Source organism: Taeniopygia guttata, chromosome 6 (genome assembly GCF_048771995.1).
Source record: "Taeniopygia guttata chromosome 6, bTaeGut7.mat, whole genome shotgun sequence".
In the NCBI taxonomy this organism is placed as follows: domain Eukaryota; kingdom Metazoa; phylum Chordata; class Aves; order Passeriformes; family Estrildidae; genus Taeniopygia; species Taeniopygia guttata.
In genome coordinates, this window is record NC_133031.1 from 18,314,001 (window position 1) to 18,320,000 (window position 6,000).

A 6,000-nucleotide genomic window follows, 5' to 3' on the forward strand; every position below is an offset into this window, starting at 1 on the left:
AGTTTTACTGGGAGATCAGTCTCTCACACCAGGAAACACAATCTACAGGGGCCTTTCTCAAAATAAAGGGTTGTACCTCAGTTCAGTGCCTCTTCAAGCTAGGCCAAGCTGCTTGCAGGTCTGTTTTGGATGAGATTACTGAACACACCCCTCAGTGTGCTGGAAAATCACCCCTGCTGGTAACAGGTACTGTCCAGCCAGATTACATTGTTTTTATGGGGTTCAGTGTGGAGGGGTGGATACAGGACATCCTTGCCAGGCTGATAATGGCTGTAGGGGAGCGTGCCCTTTCTAGGTGTGATCCTCACCTCTGCCATTTGTCCTTCTTCCTCTATTCTGACATCCCCGAAGCAGCCTGGATTGGTTATAGCCCACATGTTTCAGTGGCCAACCTGCAAAGAGCGAGCCAGAAAAAGTTAATGCGGAGTTCTGGTCTACTCCCAGGATGCATTTGGGCTGCAGCCCATAATGATATGTATAATTGCAAAGGCCTGCCAAAAAAAGCAGGCTGGATTTAATTGAGTCAACACACTGCTATTAATAATAAAATGGCAGAGACTTTGCTATTAATCACTTGTACTGGCTTTATCACAGGCAGTCTCGGCTATCTGGCTACCAAACAAGACCTTTAAAAAAAAATGGTGCAGTGGAAAAGTTACTAGTGGGAATACACCTGCTAACAAAATAAACCTTGTAAACAAACTGCTCCTTGCAGAAGAATGTTCTTTTTGAACTGAGATCTTACTTGGGAGGCAAATGGGGTTATGTCAAATGGCTATGTCCTGCAGCAAAGTCCTCTTTTTATAGGAACAGATTACTGGAGAATGCACTTGGCAAATGGTGCATCTTTGGGAAAGGTATGCTTGATAAAGGACTTAGTACAGGGTGGGAATAAAGGGATAAATTAATCCTCCAAAGAGAAAGGTAATTGCTGCAGCACAGTCCAGAGAGGAATGCATCTGTTACTAGTAAATGGAAAACACCATATCCAGTGAGTGACTGAACAAAAATGGAAATGCAAACTAAATAGCATGCCTGACACCAAAATTGCAGTGCTCCTTGTAGAGAGCTGGATAAACTGTGGTATATTGAGGTGGATGACTGGATGTAGATCTCTGTACCCCAAAGTGGGTGCTGCCAACACTGCATGTGCAGCACCTCTGAAGGAGTAGGGTCTGGTCTTCTGAGGGATCTTCAGGGCCTAGAAGTGCACCCTTCGCTACGACCTGACTTGGTGTGGAGGAAGGGCTTGAATGGGGCTCCAGCCCTTTCACACATGCTCCATATTTGCTTTCATGCCCATGTTCCCTGTGGCCCTCCTGGTGGACTGTGCCCCACTGTCTGAGGCTGGTACTGTTTCCTCATGGCAGTACAGAGCATTTTTAAAAGGTGCCACTGCTGAGGTTGTTATCGTAGCAAACATGGAAACGACAATCTTTACTTTTGCTTCTGAGTAGAGCAGCTTGTGGTGACTATGCCGGGGAAGGCACCATGTGGCAAAAATGTCTGAAACCCAAGAAGAAGGGAATGGGCTTGAAAACCTGAGCAGGGAACAGGATGTGTCTGTAGGCACAGCCAAAGGATGTAGAACAGGTAGAAGAACAAACAACACAAATACATTGTGTTGCTTTAAGTCTAAGATGTTGTGAGACTTAAAAACATTACTCTTCGAGCAGACAGTTGGAAGGGGAGAACCCCCTGACTTCCATATTTAAGAATGCCAAAGGAATGGATTTTTTCTTCTCTTCCAAGTTTTCCTGTAAAAAGGGATAAATTTTCTCTACACCAGTGCAAAAAATCTCTGTGCATCATGCACCAAATAGTCAAGCAGAATAAATGATTTAACAGGCTAAAAGGCCTCTTTCTGCTATGAATTAACAAGGTCCATAAATGAATGCAAACATTATCCCTCAAAAGGAAAGAGAAAAAAAGAAAAGAGAAATGAACAGAAAAAAATCCCAGAAAAAAATTATCCACTTCCTGCAGTTTTCCTTTCCTCCCCATAAAGCGAGTGTCTTATCCTCAGAGAAATTCACTTCATTGTTAGAAATAGCCAAAATTGGCTTGCAACTAGTAAAGATGCCAAGAATTTGCACCTTGCTCTGTGACCTAAAGCAAAAATGACATGAACATTGACAAATTTGACAAGGAAATTTGTGCAAAAAACAACTTCTATTTGGCTAGCCAAGCAGCAAATATGTCGGATGATATGCTTTATTAAGCAATCCATTTTTCAGCAATAGCTGCACCATCTGCAAAGGTTAGTGTGCATCAGGCTTTCCACAGAATTTCATCTGCGTCTGCAGCTAGGTGCAACACACGACCACATTTTTCATGTACATACAATTTTGGATGCAAATAGAATACTTGATGAAAGAGGTGACCTTCCGGACTGACTTCCCCCATGCAGTAAAGTCACAGGCGCAGAAGCAGCTGAGAGAAACATATCTCTGCCTGGAGGGAGGCAGGGAGTGGCAGAGAGGAAGGAAGGGGAAAGTGAGACATAAAAAGAAGAGAGAACTTTAAGAAAAAGTGTTTCCCAAAAAAAAAAAAAAAAAAAGGCTTATTGCATTGCATAGCAGAGACACTGCACTTGTACCAGTCCAAGTGGACTGGAAACTGTTGTGTGAGGTAGTTTTCCTCTGGATGGTATCCATCTCTCCATCTTATAGTTTTTCTCTTGTTATCTTGTGTGGTTCCTGCTACTACATTCTCTGAAGATGACTGTCTTTCATTACTCCCTCTCACAGTTTGCATTCCAGACTTGCCATCTCTTAGGGATGGACCATTTACCTTATTGCTACTACAGGCCCTGCCTATGGCTGCTGGATCTCCTTCTGAACATCCTTGGCTTAACAGGATGCATTTTCTAAATCCAGGGAGGGGAAGCCTTGCTTTCAAGTATTAGTCAGACATACCTATTTTCAGACTGGTTTTGGGTTTTTTCTTTAAGTCATGATGGTCTTGCCTCTGTATTTTCCTGCAATATTTTCTAGTGGATGGATATGGCCTTTCATGTCCTGTCTGCCCTACATTAGGTAAAATCAACTCTTCCCTAGTCCCCAGTCTTCTTCCTCAAGGGTATGCTGTACACATGGCTCCCTACGCCTCATTGATGGTTGCTGGTTATAAATTCATGTTCTCAATCCCTACTCCACTTAGCTGAAGTTGGATGCCATCCCAGTGCCTTGCAACTGTCCCTGGTCCAGTGGAAAGTTTAATCTGTCAGTTCATGCCGTGCTGTCCTATGGGGAGAGCTCAGTTCAGTGCAGCTCCACACTGCACAGAGAGAAGCTCATTAGCAGGACATGGTAGTGTCTGATGACACTGTGGTCCAAGAAGGCATCATTAGGCACAAAATGTTTTCTGTAGCTCTCTGAGATTTCCTAGTAACTTTAGGAATTCAGATACAGCTACTGTGGGGCACAGATGAAATGGGGAGCAGAGATGTGCTCTCCAAGGGCTGTGTCCTATCTGTGTCTTTTGCAGGAGCAGATGTTGGACAAAGCCTTTGACTCCTTTTTGACTCCTTGGATCCTTGCTGCAAAAGATCAGATGGAACTGGCTGGGCCTGGCAGGCACACTCTTCCCTGGTTGGCTGCTAAGTGGTGTTAAGTGATGAATGTTAAACTTAACAAGGGGACTTACAGATTTACGTAAGGATTTTACTGCCTGCCAGGTATAAATGATGGAGCAGCTTTGATCTTTAGGGGGATCAGTACTGGAAGTGATTTAAACTAAAGTTAATAAAACTGCTTAAAACTGTACTCTGTAGTCCCACATGCTGAAGGAGCCCTTGGTCACTTGACTGCTGTAAGTAAAAATTGTTCACATTTATGAGGGAGACCAAATCCCACTGGTGTTAACTGTGTTTCCAGCTGAATAATAAATGGTATCTTCCAAGAGTCCTGCAAGTCCTTCCCTATGTGCACTGCAGGTGCCACAATACATAATATTCACAGATACAAAAAAAAGAGACCCTTTGTAGTTCTGTGGGCTTTCTTCATCCACTCTCCACTTCATAATCCCTACATCAGGTCTGATCCTTTTGCCATTTTGTAGCATGTCACAAGCTATTGTTTGAGCTTTTAAAAATTTTGCCATCAAGTGAAATTCTGGAATTCTACATGCATTTTACCTTTGGAATTTGCTGTCCAGCAGTGACAACTACATGCCACCAACATTAAAATTTCATTAACTTCATGAGAGACTTGCCACCATGTACCTTTACAAATTGGACATCAGATTACAGATTTCATTAATGGTCCTGCAGTGTCTTCTTTCATTGCAATGTGTCTTAAGAAAGTTCCTCATGAAGGTGAAAATTATAATTTTTAATAGGGGATCTGTTTTATGTATCCCAGGAATCAGTCACCTCCTACAATAATCATGAGTATTTCCACTGGGAATTTCCATAACGTCCAACAATGAAACAACATGAGCTGCAGTGGGCAGGATGCTCAAATTTTGGTGCAAATAGGACTTGTGCAAGCTGCACTGATTCAGGTGAAGAAGTGGCTTTTTTGTAACTATCAGAGAAGTTGGTGGGATTTACTGACACCCCTGCGTTAGCCCAGCTCATTAGGTTCACAAGTGAGAACGAATTCCATGCATCAATTGTGCTCACAGCTATGAAGCAAACAGGCCTTCCCTACATGCCAGGGGGTCTAGTGTCAACTGCAGTCACCAGGCTGTCCCTCCACAGACAGACACAAATGGAAGTCCTCCTGCTTTTGCTATAAGGTTTTCTAATTCTCCTGCCATTTCCTAGAAACTCTTTAACAACTACCAGAATGCCTTCTGTCTGCTTGGTAACAAAACAAGTAGCCTTTCATGGCCCTTTCTAGAAACCAGTGATTGGCAGCCACTGAAATTGAATTAGCAGTAGCTCACCACTGATAGAAAAAATACTTTTTTGTTTTTTATTTCAGGCCAGCACACTGTTAGTGATGAAACTCTGTGGCAGAATGATTTGATGAGGCCATGATGTTGGAAAGATGCAAAAAGAGATGGGCTGTTTCAGGCGGATCATGAGGAAATCCTGAATTATAAAGGTACAGTCAGCTCTGCGATGGGATTTGCTCTGTGGGGGAGCCAGCTGGAAACTGCCAGTGCTTGGGAGGAAGTTGCATGAAAATCTTGTTACTTGTACCTTGTTTTATAATTACCTCTTGCCGAGTGTGGGTTTTTTCCTGAATTACAGTCACTGTTGGAAACAGGTTATGGGCTTAGACAGACCACTGGCTGGACAGCCTGGTATTTCCTGCATTCTTACTTCCACAGATCCTCTAATAGCCCTGCTGCCTGGCTTTGTCCTGCTATTGTGTCTCACTGCGAGGATGGTCTGTGTCTGAGATTGTCAGGGGATTTCTGCAGACAGATTCTAGTGGTATTTTCAGAGCCCCATGATTTGCTCCTCACACTCCTGTAGCATTTTCTAAATTCCCTGGGGGCCGAGGGTCATCTCTCACTTTACATGGGATAAATTGATAATGACACAATGAAATCGGTCATGATGAAATGGCTCCAATTTTATTACAGTGGGAGGGGATTTTGTATCTATGTTTCTGTTGTGTTGTCTCAGGAGCTGTGCTTACACCAGTGGCTTTTTGCCAAAAATTTCCAATGGTATTTTGAAGTCTCCTGTTCCATCCTGTATCTTGACACTAGATTCAGCAAACTGTTTTCAGAGGTTTTCTGTGTGTTTCCAGACAAGACCATCCTGTTGCATCTTGTAGCAGCCTGTTTGCTGTGCCTGGATTTTTGTGGGGCCACAACTGTTGTGTTAGAGAATGAGGGAGGTGATAGATCATCTAGTGAAGACTAGCATGGCTAGAATTTGCTCCTCATCCACCTGTCAATGCAAGAGAAGAAGTAGTTTGGGAAGCGTGACTAGATTTGGGGCCATTTTCTTGTGACTCCTATTTTTCTTTTTCCTTGTACTACTGCATCAGACTAAGGGCTAGATTCCAGCAGCTTTCTTACTCCCTTGAAAAAGAT

General features: G+C 43.2%; 1 long non-coding RNA gene across 1 annotated transcript in view; it reads left to right on the top strand.

The window, feature by feature from the left end:
* The window catches only part of LOC140684440 (uncharacterized), a 40,591-nt gene that overhangs the window by 6,184 nt on the left and 28,407 nt on the right, over positions 1–6,000 (top strand). The window contains exon 2 of the long non-coding RNA XR_012056702.1: positions 4,932–5,054. This is a non-coding gene — a long non-coding RNA (uncharacterized lncRNA). The remainder of the gene's footprint in view (positions 1–4,931; positions 5,055–6,000) is intronic.